Consider the following 16,406-nt stretch of genomic DNA (forward strand, 5'->3'; position numbering starts at 1 on the left):
CAACGTTTGTGTCATCAGAAAATTTACTAACCCATCCCTCCACTTCCTCATCCAGGTCATTTATAAAAATCACAAAGAGTAGGGATCCCAGAACAGATCCCTGAGGCACACCACTGGTCACCAGCCTTCATGCAGAATATGACCTATGTACAACCACTCTTTGCGTTCTGTGGGCAAGTCAGTTCAGGATCCACAAAGCAATATTCTCTTGGATACCATGCCTCCTTACTTTCTCAATAAGCCTTCAATGGTGTACCTTATCAAATGCCTTGCTGAAATCCATATACACTACATCTACTGCTCTATCCTCATCAATGAGCTTAGTCACATCCTCAAAAAATTCAGTCAGGGTCATAAGGCATGACCTGCCTTTGCCAAAGCTATTCTGACTATTTCTAATCTTGTTATGCCTCTCCAAATGTTCATAAATCCTGCCTCTCAGGATCTTCTCCATCAACTTACCAACCACTGAAGTAAGACTCACTGGTTTATAATTTCCTGGGCTATCCCTACTCTCTATTCTCTTTTTTGAATGAGGGAACCAGATCCGCAACCCTCCAGTCCTCTGGAATCTCTTCTATTTTCATTGAGGATGCAAAGATCATTGCCAGAGGCTCAGCAATCTCTTCCCTCACTTCCCACAGTAGCCTGGGGGTACATCCCGTCCAGTCCTAGTGACTTATCCAACTTGATGCTTTCCAAAAGCTCCAGCACATCCTCTTCCTTAATATTTACATGCTCAAGCTTTTCAGTCTGCAATCCCTACAATCGCCAAGATCCTTTTCTGTAGTGAATACTGAAGGAAAGTATTCATTAAGTATCTTTGCCATCTCGTCCGGTTCCATACACACTTTTCCACTGTCATACTTGATTAGTCTTATTCTCTCACGTCTTATCCTCTTGCTCTTTACATACTTGTAGAATCCCTTGGTGTCTTCCTTAATCTTGTCTGCCAAGGCGTTCTCATAGCCCCTTCCAGCTCTCCTAATTTAATTCTTAAGCTCCTTCCTGCTAGCCTTATCATCTTCTGGAACTCTATCAATATCTAGCTTTTTGAATGTTTTGTAAGCTATTTTTTTCTTCTTGACTAGATTTATAGCAGCCTTTGTACACCACAGTTCCTGTACCCTACCATCCTTTCCCTGTCTCATTGAAATGTCCTTACACAGAACCCCACACAAATATTTGCCACATTTCTTCCGTTCATTTCCCTGAGAACATCTGTTTCCAATTTATGCCTCCAAGTTCCTGCCTGATAGCCTCATATTACCCCTTACTCCATTTAAACTTTTCCCAAATTTGTCTGTTCCTATCCCTCTCCAATGCTATGGTAAAGGAGATGGAATTGTGATCATTATCTCCAAAATACTCTCCCACTGAGAGACCTGACACCTAACCAGGTTCATTTCCCAATACCAGATCAATTACAGCTTCTCCCCTTGTTGGTTTAGCTATATATTGTGTCTGGAAACCTTCCTGAACTCATCTAACAAACTCCATCCCATCTAAACCCCTCACTCTAGGGAGATGCCAATCAACATTTGGGAAACTAAAATCTCCCACTACAACAACCCTGTTATTAATTACTGTTTTCCAGAATCTGTCTCCCTATCTGCTCTTCGACGTCCCTGGTACTATTGCGTGGTCTATAAAAAACACCCAGTAGCGTTATTGACCCCTTTCTATACCTAACTTACACACACAGAGACTCCGTAGACAATCCCGCCATGACGTCCACCTTTTCTGCAACCGTGACACTACACCTCTTTTCCTCCTTCCCTGTTCTTTCTGAAACATCTAAAGCCTGGCACTCGAAGTAACCATTCCCACCCTTGCACCATCCAAGTCTCTGTAATGGCCCCAACATCATAGCTCCAAATTCTGATCCATGCTCTAAGCTCATCCAATTTATTCAAAATACTCCTCACATTAAAATAGACATATCTCAAACCATCGGTCTGAGTGCGTCCCTTCTCTATCACCTGCCTATCCTCCCTTTCACACTGTCTCCAAGCTTTCTCTATTTGTGAGCCAACATCCCTTTCCTCAGTTACTTCAGTTCAGTTCCCACCCCCCCAACAACTTTAGTTTAAATTCTCCCCAAGAGCCTTTGCAAACCTCCCCGTCAGGATATTGGTTCAAGTGCAACCTGTCCTTTTTGTGTAGGACACTCCTGCCTCAAAAGAGGTCTCAATGATCCAGAAATCTCAAACCCTGCACCCTGCTCCAATCCCTCAGCCAAGCATTCATCCTCCACCTCACTCGATTCCTATACTCACTGTTGCGTGGCACAGGCAGTAATCCTGAGATTACTTTTGAGGTCCTGCTTCTCAACTTCCTTCCTAACTCCCTGTAGTCTGATTTCAGGACCTCCTCCCTTTTACTATCTATGTCATTAGTAACAATACAGTATGTGCCATAACCTCTGGCTGTTCTTCTTCCCACTTCAAGATATCGTGAACAGTTATTTCCTTTATGATCCTTCAGCTCCTCCCCATTTTGTAAAGAAACTCGGCTTTTCTAGTTGGCTATGGAATCTTCCATGCTGTCGTCCATCCAAGACTACACAGTTGTTTGTTCGTCTAGGTACCACATCTGATGTGGACATTGGTGATCATGGTTTTCCATGCAGATCTATTCTTTGTTCTTTAGATGACTTCCATTTCTTCGATGTGAAGCCATCTGGCTAGGCTTTTGACTTAGATAAGCTGAAGTCTTCCTGTAGGTTTGCTCCCCTTGATCTTTCCAGAGAGTATGTGTTTTTCTAGTTGATCTTTCCATGTGATGTGTCCTAGGAATCTGAGTTGTCTTTCTCTTATTGTTGGTGTGAGTGATCTAACTGCTTGGGATCTTGTGAGAACTTCTTCATTTGATGTCTGTGTGGTCCATGATATTTTTAATATTCTTCTGTAGAACCATAATTCAGCTGCTTCTAGTCTCTTTTCCATTGCAGGGGAAATGATCCAGTATTCACTTCCATAAGTCAGGATAGAATAAATGTAGCACTGCAGTATTCTCTTTTTAATGTACATGCTCATCTTTCTGTCTGGTCTTCATTTTCTGGAAAGCTTCTTTCGTCATTGCTATTCTGAATTTGATATCTGTGTTGCACCTGTCATCACTTGTTATTTGGCTGCCAAGATATCTGAATTTGTTGACTTGTTTGATGTTTGTATTTCTGATCTTGATCACATATTGTGGGATGTTTCTTTTTCTGGAGAAGATCATGCTTTCTGTCTTCTTGGTGTTGATAGAGTGGCCCTTTCGATTACTTTCTGCTGCCGCTATAGTGAGTTATAGTTCTTGAAATTTTGTTTCTGAGTCAGCTATTAGTACAATGTCATCAGCATATCTGATGTTATTTATATTATGGCCTCCAATTGTGAGTCCTTTAATGTCTTTGATACTTCTCAAGATATTTTCACTATACAGGTTGAATAATTCGGGTGAAAAGACACAGCCCTGCCTGACTCCTCTCATGATATTCACATACTCACTCACTTCTCCTTCTATTCTGATGGATGCTGTCTGGTCCCTGTATACATTTCTTAAGAAACATACATCTTTCCCATCTATGTCAAGATCTTGAAGTATTTCCAGGAGATCTTGGTGTCTGACAGTGTCAAAAGCTTTTGTGCAGTCGATGAAACATAGGTATACAGTTAGACAGTCTATATAATCTGCATCCTGCATCCTTCACAATCTCACACCGGCACCTGACTTTGGCCTATTTAGAGGAAATCCCATTATAAGCAATAAACATTGTAAATTAAAGGAAATACATCAAATTATTAAGATGAGAAATTCAACACACACAAAGCAACTTACACAAAATGCTGGAGAAGCTGTTGATGTTTTGACCCAAAACTTTTCTTTAGGACTGCAAAGGAGGGGGGGGGGGAGATGCTAGAATAAAAAGGTGGTGGGGGAAGGGGAAGAGACTAGTTGGAAGGTGATAGGTGAAGCCAGGTGGATGGGAAGGGTAAAGGGTTAGAGTAGAAGGAATCTGATAGGAGAAGAGACTGGACCATAGGAGAACAAGAAGGAGGAGAGAATGCAGGGGGAAGTTATCGGTGGGTGAGAGGAGGTAAAAGTTAGAGAGTGGAATAATGGGGGGGGGGATATTTGTTTACTGGTAGGAGAAATCGATATTCATGTCATCAGTTACCCAGACAGAATATAAGGTTTTGCTTCTTCATCCTGATAGTGGGCACATCTTGGCACAAGAGGAGACTATAGATTGACATGTCATAATGGTAATGGGAATTGGAGATAAAATGTTTGGTCACTGGGAAGTCCTGCTTTAGATGAATGGTGCAGAGGTGCTCAGTGAAGAGGTCTCTCTGTTTCATCTGGAGAGACTGCTTAAGGTCTTGAATAGCGGGAGGGGAGGACTTCAAAGTTAAGATACATCTAATTTCACTTAATCTCCCCTAACTTTTGTCTTGTCATGGACATCAAATTTTCTACTCTCCTCCTCTTCCCACTTTCTTTCTGATCAATTAATTTTTTCCAACTTATTTCATTTCAGCAAAATGTTCTTGGGATTGGATTGAATGGGTAGAAAGACACAAACTCTGATTATCTACTTAGAACTACAAAACTTTATTTATCGGGACAGAACAGAGTAAGCATTTAAATACTTATCTAGGTCCGTGTGGGGCCATCTCACTGCAGCTCTCTGTTCATTCATGACCAGGCCATCAGTGAGGCCCCAAAGAATTAACCCCAATACTCTTATGAAACCTTCCACTGATGCTGCAGAAAGTGGATCAATACAATACCACCAGCTCAAACTACCAAACCAGAACCAACACTGGTTACCACTCTTCATGAGTTCCAGACCAAGCATTCACCGAACTTTCATGTTGCCGCGGTTATTCCCACAGCATTACATCCTCATGGCTGTATTCCCATAAGAGACATCAAATCTCCTGCAGCCATTTAACCATATAACAATCACAACACAGAAACAGGCCATCTTGGCCCTCCTAGTCCGTGAACATCCAAGGCCACAAAGGTGTTGATACATTCGACAAGCATGAAGGTGAATGGCTAACAATACATAACTCTAATAAAAATGATGAACTTTGAAAGTTTAGTGTTTCCCTTTGTACTGTTGTGATATTTTACCTTGCCCTTTATTTCCACTATTTTCCATTTGATATACCTATGTAATTTCCTTTGTCTGACGAATCATTGCTGGTGCAGATTTAGGACAACAAAGACAAATGAGCACCCAAAAATTCTGGTCCAAGAATGGAGAATATTCAAAATCAGAATCAAATTTATTACTACTGACATGCATATGTCATGAAATGGTGTTGTTTTAATGCAGCAGGAGGTGTGGAGACAGGCTAACCCCTGTGGACATCAATGGATCAGCGGCTGAGAGGGTGAGCAGCTTCAAGTTCCTTGGCATAAACATCACCGATGATCACACATGGTCTGTACATACTGCCTGTGTGGAGAAAAAGGCACAACAGTGCCCCCTTTCACCTCAGATGATTGAAGAAGTTTGGTCCACCAAATTCTAAGAACTTTCTAGAGGGGCATGATTGAGAGCATCCTGACTGGCTGCGTCACTGCACAGTAAGGGAAACATACTTCCTTCAATCACAGGATTCTGCAGAGTTGTGTGGATAGCCCTGCACATCTGTAGATGTGAACTTCCCACTATTCAGGACATTTACAGAGGCAGGTGTGTAAAAAGGGCCCGAAGTATCACTGGAGTCCCGAGTCATCCCAACTACAAACTGTTCCAGCTGCTGTCATCTGGGAAACGGTACTGCAGCATAAAAGCCAGGACCAACAGGTTCTGGGACAACTTCTTCCACCAGGCCATCAGACTGCTTAATTCATACCGTCATAACTGTATTTCTATGTGATATTGACTGTCCTGTTGTACATAACATTTATTATAAATAACTATAAATTGCACATTGCACATTTGAATGGATTCATAATGTAAAGATTTTTACTCTTGTATATGAAGGATGTAAGTAATAAAGTCAATTCAATTCAATAGACAAAAAACTAGCATAAATATAAAATATAACTAAGTGGTGCAAAGAGCCAAATCATGAGGCAGTCTTCATGAGTTCATGGATCTTTTAGAAGTATAGTGGTGGAGCGGAAGAAGCAGTTTATAAAATTTTAAGTGTCTGTCTCATACAGACAGACAGACATACTTTATTGATCCCGAGGGAAACTGGGTTTTGCTACAGTTGCACCAACCAAGAATAGTGTAGACAATATAGCAATATAAAACCATAAATAATTAAATAATAGTAGGTAAATTATGCCAAGTGGAAATAAGTCCAGGACCAGTCTATTGGCTCAGGGTGTCTGACACTCCGAGGGAGGAGTTGTAAAGTTTGATGGCCACAGGCAGGAATGACTTCCTATGACGCTCAGCATTGCAATGACTTCCTATGATGCTCCAGACTCCTTTCCCTCTTACATGATGGCAGTAATGAGAAGAAGGCATGTATCCAGGATAGCTCTTCAGGGAACTTGACACCCAGGAGCTCAAAGTTATTTACCCTCTCCACTGTTGATCCCTTAACGAGGACTGTTATGTATCCCCCTGACTTTCCCTTCTTGAAGTTTACAGTCAATTCCTTGACCTTGCTGACATTGAGTGCAAAGTTACTGTTGAGATACCAGTCAACCAGCCAATCTATTTCACCCATGTACACCTCCTCACCACCATTTGAGATTCTGCCCTCAGCAGTTATGTCATTGGCAAGTTTATAGGTGGTGATTGAGCTGTGCCTAGCCACACAGTCATGAAGGTGGAGAGTAGAGCATTGGCTAAGCATGGATCCTTGAGTTGGTTGTCAATGAGGAGCAGATGTAATTTCTGACCCAGCCTGACTGTGATCTCCCAATGAGGAAGTCAAGGACCCAGTTGCAGAGGGATGTACAGAGGAAAAGGATTTGTAGCTTATTGATTTGTACTTATGGGATGATAATGTTGAACACTGGGTTGTAATCAATAAGCAGCAGCCTGACATAGGTATTGCTGATGCTCAGGTGGTCCAAGGTTGAGTACAGATCTAATGAAATTGTACCCAGTTTAGACTTATTGTGGTGGTTGACAAAATGCAGAGGTTCCAGGTTTTTATTATTTGCAGAATCTGTTTATGTAATTTTTTGTAATTTGTTTTTTTTATTGAAGTTCATCAAACAAACATTTCCAAAAGATGTATTTCAGACATTGTACATATATATCACAAAATCTCCACAAAGTATTTATCTGAGGTATACACTTACAGAAAAGAGTGGAAAAGAAAAACAAGCAAAAGGAAAGAACTATGTACAAGTAGGGAGTGATTTTTTTTTATAATAGGTTCATTGATTTGTGAGAATAAAATCAGGCCTATGAGGCATTATGTTGTTAAACCATTTTTCCCAGTATGAATCAAATTGTTCCAGCTTATGATTAACAGATGCTGTTAGCTTCTCCATTTTGTAAATGCCCATTGTAATTTCCATCCATGTATTTAAAGTTGGGCTCTCCTGTGATAACCATTTCCTAGTAAGAGTCTTTTTACCAGCCACCAACAGTATATTCATTAAATATTTATCTCTTTTCAACTATTCTTGAGGTATATATCCAAAATATATGGTCCTACTCTCCAAGGGTATTTCACATTTAAAGAAATCTTGTAGGACATTGTATATCCCCCTCCAATAGTTTATAGTTTATATTCTTATTTGTATAATCTTGAATGCACGTGGGTCAAGATTGTTAGATGGGAGCAGTCATGGCTTACAGAATGCAATTGTTGCTGTAATTGGGTCAGCCTCCTTGCCTTTTGTCCCTGGACTATTTCATGCAGTGAACCCCCATGCACGTTTCCTCAAGGAGACAATGAACTTGTCCAGACATCCACTGAAGATAATAAATTTCCACCAAAGGAGATGCAAATGCAATAGGATCATAGAGCATCTTTATATTACTGGCTTCTGAACTATCAATGCAGTTATCTGCCATAAATATTCCTTTAACTAGGAGAGAATGTAATTAAGTGTACATATCATCTAAGAAGAGGTTCATGGGGTGAACACAGAACTGTGATAAAAGAATTCTGATTAGTATCCATTATCATTGAAACATAAAAGGTGATACAGAATTGTTATTGACCTTCACAAAATAGATGCAAGGACAATATTTCCTCTGGCTCAATTGTTCAGAACTAATGATGACCATCTTAAAATAAGGAGTTGGCAATTCAAAGCTGCAACCAAAAGGAGTTTCTTTTAAATTTTGTCCAGAGTGTCTCTTTGAAGCTTTCTATCCCCATGTTGTATAAAGACTTATACATATAAAATGCTGGAGGAACTCAACTTGCCAGGCAGCATCGATGGAGAGGAATGAAGAGTCAACCTTTCAGGCCAAGCCCCTTTCTGATGAAGGATCTCGACCTGAAACTTTGACTGTTTGTTCCTCTCCATAGATGCTGTCTGACCTGTTGAGTTCCTCCAGCATATTGTGTGTGTTACTCTGGATTTTCAGCATCTGCAGAATCTCTTGTATGTATGACGACTTAGTTGCTCAGTATATTGAAGACAGAGATCAAAAGGTTTTTGGATACTGAAAGAGTGACTGGCTATAGGGCTAGTGCAGGGGAAGTCAGCGATGATCGTATAAAGGCTGGACCAGGTAAAAAGCTCAAAAGTGCAATGCTTTTTCTGATTCTTCAGTTCTGTCATCCCTTTGCAAATGATTTTTGTAATTTTGCATTTCCTTAGCTTGTTTACATCCGGTCTGACGTGGATGATGCTATTATTTTATGCAAAACTTTAAAAATCATTCCCTTTGATGGGGTTGTCATGGAGATGGGGTTGCCTGTGGGCAAGATGCGACTGGTGTACGTATGTGTGGAGCATGGTTGGGATTGGTGGAGAGGAACCTAGAACAAATGATATCAAAATTAGAGCTATACCATTCAATAGCAATTCTTGAAGATAAATAAGATCGACTGGAAGTCAGAAATTTGAAGCCCATTGGCTGAAACCTGGAGACTGGAGGCCCGGATGCCTGTCCATGGAGGGGGGACTGTCTGTGTGTGTTGGTGGGAGGGAGAAAGGAATGTAGTTTTCTTTGCTGTTCTTGTTGCTTGTTGTGTCGTGTAATCATCTGCCGAGCATTGTGCACATACTATGTTGGCACAGGAATGTGTGGTGACACTTGCAGACCCCAAAGTCCACAGCACATCTTCTGTGTGTTGGTTGTTAACACAAATGATGCATTTCACTGTATGTTTTTATGCATATTTGATAAATTATTCCAAATTTGAATATGGAGAAAACTTCAGAAATGGGTTGGATTGACGTTGGGATTGATAAGTTAAAGCGGTTGTGATCAAACTGAATGATTGAACTGAATTGCCTTCTCTTGATCCTCTGTTAAATAGAATTGTTGAATTAATAAGTACAAGTCTGCTATTTATCCATATTTATAGAATTTACTGCCCGTATATTTTTGGCACTTTCGAAAAGCATTTGCTCCAAACGTCATTTGGGACTGTTCATATTACATATATCACAATTCTCCTGCTAACATTTCACTAAAAGTTGGGAAACATATCTCCAAGATATGAGAATTTTGGGGCCCTGTGAAATAATGTGAACAATGTCTGCATTAAGTAAGATGCTGAGCTTGCCAAGACAAACTGACTTTTCGTTATTGCTGAAATTGCATTAGTGGGAAAAATATTAACTTTAGAAAGGTTAATGGCTTTCAGACATTAAAGCCTGAGAGTTACAGTAATGTAGCAGAGCTGGGAATAGGCCTTTTGCTAGACACTACCACTGACTCGAACTTCCCAATCAAACCAAACCAGTGGTCGGCAGGAAGTGTCTGCTCTTCACATCAGGCGTCAGGAGATCATTACAGGAACCTCATAATTACTGGTCCAAGGTAAATGCTGACAGAAAGGAGTTATTTTGAAGGGAACTGAGGCACATGCATTGAAACTCAATTAGAGTATATCTGTTTGTAAACATCATTCTAGCTGCTCATAGTGTGCTGTATGTGATTTTAGGCAGGTATCCCAGTATTTGAATACATTTCCTGGGGTAAAACCATCCATTAGGAAATTAGTTTGGGCACATGCTAGCGAAACTTTCTCTCTTGGCAATGCATTTTCCTGTTGTATTTTGCATATGTAATTATCTTATTGATATGGGCAGTGCATTTTATTTGTTGGATAGAGAACTTGGGCTAAAAAATAGAGCTAACAGAATCAGATTAAATATCATCGGCATATGTCATGAAATGTGTTAATTTAGCAGCAACGGTACAATGCAGTACATGATAATATACCGAAATTAAAAAGTAAGTAAATCATTTACTGTTAGTATATATAAATGTAAATTAAATAGTTAAATTAAAAATAGTGCAAAAACAGAAATAATAAAAAAAGTGAGGTAATGTTCTTAGGTTCAATGTCCCATGAATCGGATGGCAGAGGGGAAGAACTGTTCCTGCTGAATGAGTGCCTTTAGGCTTCTGTACCTCCTTCCTGATGGTAGCAATGAGAAAAGGGCATGTTCTGGGTGGTGGGGGTCCTTAATGATGGATGCCACTTTTCTGAGGCACTGCTCCTGAAGATCTTTGGATACTACAGAGGCCTGCACCCAATGATGGGGCTGATTAGTTTTACAACTTTGTGCTATATCCTGTGTTGTTATTACATACTTATTTCAGCGAGAAGCTTCTGGAAGCATTGTTGTTAGTCAAGAGGGTAATAAGGGTGGTGATCTTCAGCTATAAGACATTATAAATAATTTGATAGTGGACAAAGCAATAGCCAATAGGATTTAATAATAAAAGTGTGAGATAATGTCTTTTGGGAGTACTAATAAGGATAGGACATGTAAAATGCTGAGGAAGTGCTGAGGAATATAGCAACCTTGATGCACTGGTTCAAGGATGCTTTGAGGCAGCACTATGGATACATAAAGTATTAGGGTTACTTGCCTTCATTAACTAGAACATAAGAATGGAGAGCTTACGGGACAACTAAAATTTAGGTTGGGCCACATCTGGAGAACATGATAAGAATGACGTAATTACACTGGACCATGATGTGACGGAATATTTCACAATATGGGTTGGGTTTGTTTCACTTCTGAAACAAAATTAATTATTAGGGCCATTGACAAGCTAAATGGTAAGAAAAATGTTCCCTTTGCAGAGCTCAAATGAAAAAGTAGAAGAGTTGCTGGGAGTTTGAGGAAGAATGCTTTCATTCAGTGGGTGAAAATCAGGAAGGCATTGCCTAGAGACGTGGAGGCAAGTACTTTCACTACATTTAAGAAATACTTAAATAAGATTATTCACTGTTACTGTTCACTGCAAAATCACTTCCATTGCTCTACTTTTGAGTCAAGCCTCCTCTACTTTTCCTGATACCATGGCTCTCTGACCTTGCTAAAACCTTCATGATTTCAAGCAATATTGATGGGGCATTGTTAATACATTTGCCATAGCAGTCACTGTTTCAATTAAGCTTTATTGTCATATAATAGATTCAAATCCATTTACTTATCACAAGTACGTTGAAACACACAGTGAAATGTGTAAACTATGTTAACAACCAACACAACTTAAGGATGCACTAGGGGCAGCCCACAAGTGTCACCACACATTCCACCATCTCTGGCACAGAACAGATTCTTGTGACCAAAATCCAACCAATGTCAGACTACCCCAGTCTCTCAGTATGTTTCCCACTCATTCCCATATTGGCTGATTATTGCACCTTGTTCCCTTTTCCTATTTGCAACTTTTCCATAACAGAGCTGTGTGCACAGCTGAAATCCCACGTCATTCATATATTTGTTGTCAGGGTGAAGTTCAGCACTGATTAAACATGTCAAAAATCCCGTTTCTAGGCAATGGTGTTTTACTTTTGGATTTAGAGTAGCCTAAAATATCAAGACCTTGATACTTCGTGAAATGCATCATTTATGCCAAATCAAATTAGCAAGGATTGTGCAGGGGGCAGTCCTCAACTGTCGCCATGTTTCTGGTGCAAAAATAGCACCCCACAACTTACTCTCTCTCTTTACTGCCCTTTATGATGCTGGGGTTTAGGGCAGCAATGAAAATCCTCCATCTCTGGTGGTGTTCAGAACTTCCTTCATCACGGCAGTGGCTTGGTTTTCACTATTGTCAGTCATGCAAGTCCCGGGTGGAGACTCAGGAGTAGTGTTGCACTCAGATGTAGAATGATTCTTCTTTGCTCTTTCCGCAAGTTTTGTTTTACAAGTCAGGGTTGGGTTATTAGCACTGAGCTGAACCCCAAAACCTGGAGGACCAGTAGAGCACTCTTAGCCTGGCCTCTACCCTTTGACCTGTTCAGCATGGGTGACCCTACCAAGAGCCAAAGCATAAAGCCCTGATTTTAGCCAACATAGTTCTCCAGGTCATTGAAATAATTAAGCCTCTAAACTTTACAACAAGGTTGTGGTTCTCTTGGAGGCCACAGCCTACTATCCTGAACCATATGTCCATGGAATGTGAAAGGAAACCGAAGCATCTAGGAAAAATGTATAAACTCCTCACAGACAACAACGGGAATCAAAGCAAGGTCGCTGATCGCTGGCACAATTAGGCAAAAGTTCATCCTATTGAACTTCTTCAGGCACTGTTTCTAGAGTGTTAGGTATGGCATGGGAAGGAAATCTCTCTTCCTGTGCTTGGGCCTTGAGTTCAAACAGTGATGCACCTCTCAAAGCCCCAAAAGCGAATGGAGTCAGATAACAGGGGCAAGGATGTGGAGCTGCAGGGGAAACAAAAAATGATGACATGTTTGTTGCAATTCCTTTCTCAAGGTATTAACACTACCTGTAGATTGAAAATGTGTCTTGCTGACATGGTTAAATTCCATTATCTTGTATGTTTAATTACTCATAAAAATTCTGCAGACTGGGAATAGACTGAGAGAGATAAAGGAAATAAACATGATAATCCTTATATTTTTGGGAACATTTAAAAGGAATTGATTATTAGCAATACTAGTCTTTTGGCAAGTCTGATTATTTGAAGATTTTAAAAAGCAGATTTATCTATCTAATTTGAGAAAAGGCTTAATAGACTCCTCAATGATCCTGTGGAGTTTTATAATTTAATGGGATAATTTCTGACATTAATATCATTGCACAATTATTTTTTCTTAATTTAATTTATTATTAATCATTTTGTCAATTAAAGGACTTGTATTTAGCCTACAGATTTTATGGACTTGCTTTTATGCAAATGCAAATTCCAAGGGACGATTGCAAAATTGTTAACACAATAAGTAGCTATTGGCTTATATGTGGTTTTCAGGGAAGATGTATAGATGTTCCTTCCAGATTGTGCAATGAAGATTCACAAGGTTGAGGACTTCTGAGGTGAAGGAGTTCTAAGAGGGAAGATTGAATACATTGAGGATATACAGTCAGGAATTTGGAAAGAATCCAATATGATCTCATTGAAGGTTAAAACATTCTGATGTGTCTTGACAGAATAGATGTTGTGTAGATGTTTCCTGCAATAGGAATAAGCCAGGAAAACGAAAATGAAGAGCACTTGCCCCATCACTCAGTTGTTCCTATAGCTATGGGCCCACTCATATTCTTGATATTCATTGCTTATTTATTTATTATTATTATTATTATTATTATTATTTTAGTATTTTGCACAGTTTGTTTGCTTTTATACATTAGTTGTTCATCCGCTCTGTTGGATCTAGTCTTTCATTGATTGGTTTTATTATGGTTCTTGGATTGACTGAGAATGTACTTTGATAATAAATTTACTTTGAACTTTGGACTTTCAACTTTGAAATGAGGCCAATAGCCAGGTCAGACAGTCAAAATAGTATCCAATAGTGAAGTAGCTTTGGGATTTGAATGGCCTACCTTGGCTTCTGTTCTTGGCCTACATTATCCATCTCTTTTGAGTTTAGTTGCCAAGTTTTCATTTAGAACACAGTGCTGACTTTTGCCTCCTCTCTTCCATCAGGCAGCAGATAAAAAAAGATTGAAAATGTGCATCACCAGGCTCAAGGACAGTTTTAATGCAACCTCCCCTCTATGAACTCTGTCTATACTCCTCAGTGATTCAGTGATCAGCCAGCATAATCAAAGACCACACCCATCCCAAACATCCTCTCTCCTGCCTTTCCCCTTTTGTATAAGATACAAAAGGCAGAAAGCACGTACCACCAAGCTTAAGCACAGCTTCTATCCCTTGGTTATCAGACTTTTGAATGGATGTTTTGTGCAACAAGATGTAATTCTGACTTCTCAAACTACTTTGTTATGATCTTCAACTTAATTATTTATCTGCACTGCATGTTCTCTCTAGATTTTAAACTTCATTCGGCATTGTTCTACCTCAATGCACTGTGTAATGATTTAATTCAATTAATGCATTTGTAATTATTGGTTGCCAGTATTTTTGCACGATCTCTGTTTACTATTTGAATTTTGTATTTAAATTCATTCCTGTTATTTTTGGATTTTCTGTGGTGGTGTTCTTTCTGTATTTGTAATAAGCTTCCCTTTTTGACCTATCTTCTCTAAAATGGTACTCGATGGTCATAGGATCTTGATTTGGTATTCGCTCAATCTTTTTTTCCAGTGTGCAGACATTTTGCTCTGGATCTTCTTAATGCCCCAAGTCCTGATTTGTTTGTGAACCCTCTAAGTGACTCAGACCCAGAAATCAGAAAAGGAGATCACCTTCAGCATAGAAGGTTGTACAAAACGTAAATAAATCTCCCATTAAATTAATTTGTCAGTGCTAATAAACGGGAACTTGCCATGGATGACCCCAAGCCCAGATGCAAAAAGAGTTGGGCATAGGTCTAGCAACCCATCCCATTATAACCCAGTGCTACAGAAATACTAGTAGAAACTCCAAAGTCTGTGTGGAATGAGCTTCCTGTAGAAGTAGTAGAGGTCAGTTCAGTTGAGTCATTTAAGGTAAAATTGGATAGGTATATGGACAGGAAAGGAGTGGAGGGTTATGGGCTGAGTGCGGGTAGGTGGGACTAGGTGAGATTAAGAGTTCGGCACGGACTAGGAGGGCCGAGATGGCCTGTTTCCGTGTTGTGATTGTTATATGGCTATATGGTTATATGGTTAATGTCTGTGGGAGGAAAGATTTTTGAGGATGGCCTACAATTAGGAACAACTTGAAAGACTGGCCCAGGATAGAGCACTCTGGTGGGCTGCTGTCTGTGACCTTTATCTGTATTGTAAAAGGTAATTTTCACGCTTGTGCTTGTCAAATGTCTTCATCACAATTGAGGTCTTGGACATATGTGAACTGGGTGCCAGAAGTTTGATACAATACAACTATGACAAAGCAAGACTATGGAAATACAGCCATGGGAACATGAAAGTCAGGTGAACACAAGGGCTGGACTCGTGAATAGTGGTGACAAGTGAAGATTGCTTCTGGTTTGAGGTGGAGCTCATATAATTGAGTCAATTACTGCAGCATTTTATATCGGTGGAAGCAGGATTAAAATAGAATGATTGGGGGGGGGGGCTTGAGGGCATTCTTTGAGGCCTCATTGTTGGGCTGGTTGTGAAATGCAACGTGGATTGGGCAGAATGGGATGTGTGCTGCAGTGAGAGGGGCCTGTGCATACTTAGATATGTATTTAAATGCTTGCTGCTCTGTCGTAATAAGCAACGTTTTTTTTAGTTCTAAGTAAATAATTGACATCTGTGCTTCTGCCTAACTGAGCTGGAAGTGTGAACATTTTGTTGTAATGTAACAATGGCCCAGTCGAGGTCAAGGCTTAAGTTAATAAATAGTGATGTCAGTAACTTACTTTTAACAAGCCAAAGTTAGTTTGTAAATGTCTGTATCAAAGGACACTCAGGGACCACTTTATTAGGTACACCAGTGCACTGCTCATTAATGCAAATATCTCATTAGCTAATCATATGCAGCAACTCAATGCATAAAAGCATGCAGCAATGGTCAAGAGGTTCAGTTGTTGTTCAAACCAAACATCAGAATGAGGAAGAAAGGTAATCTATGTGAAATGATTGTTGGTGCCAGTCGGGTTTGAGTATATCAGAAAGTGCCGATCTCCTGAGATTTTCACACACAACAGTCTCTGGAGTTCACAGGGAATGGTGCACCTTCTGGACTGTGCTACCGAAGTACGAGTTGTGAAATACAGTCTCCTTTTGGTGGAAAATGAAAACACATCTTTTTCTTTCATGGCATTCTGACAAGTTGCTTCCAATTTATTATTTAAACTGCTGTGCATAGCAATCTGCTCCCGAGTACATGCATGGTGAAGTTATTCTGCATTAACAAGTAAAGTTCTGAGACAATGGATATATTTTTTTGTTTTCCAATTCCTTCTATTTTTTCC

General features: G+C 39.8%; 1 long non-coding RNA gene across 1 annotated transcript in view; it reads left to right on the forward strand.

The window, feature by feature from the left end:
- Positions 1 to 9,765: 9,765 nt before the first annotated feature.
- LOC132404966 (uncharacterized) overlaps positions 9,766 to 16,406 on the forward strand; it is a 41,483-nt gene continuing 34,842 nt past the window's right edge. Inside the window, exons 1-2 of the long non-coding RNA XR_009515725.1 lie at positions 9,766 to 9,931; positions 11,211 to 11,312. This is a non-coding gene — a long non-coding RNA (uncharacterized LOC132404966). The remainder of the gene's footprint in view (positions 9,932 to 11,210; positions 11,313 to 16,406) is intronic.

Source organism: Hypanus sabinus, chromosome 14 (genome assembly GCF_030144855.1).
Source record: "Hypanus sabinus isolate sHypSab1 chromosome 14, sHypSab1.hap1, whole genome shotgun sequence".
Taxonomy (NCBI): Eukaryota; Metazoa; Chordata; class Chondrichthyes; order Myliobatiformes; family Dasyatidae; genus Hypanus; species Hypanus sabinus.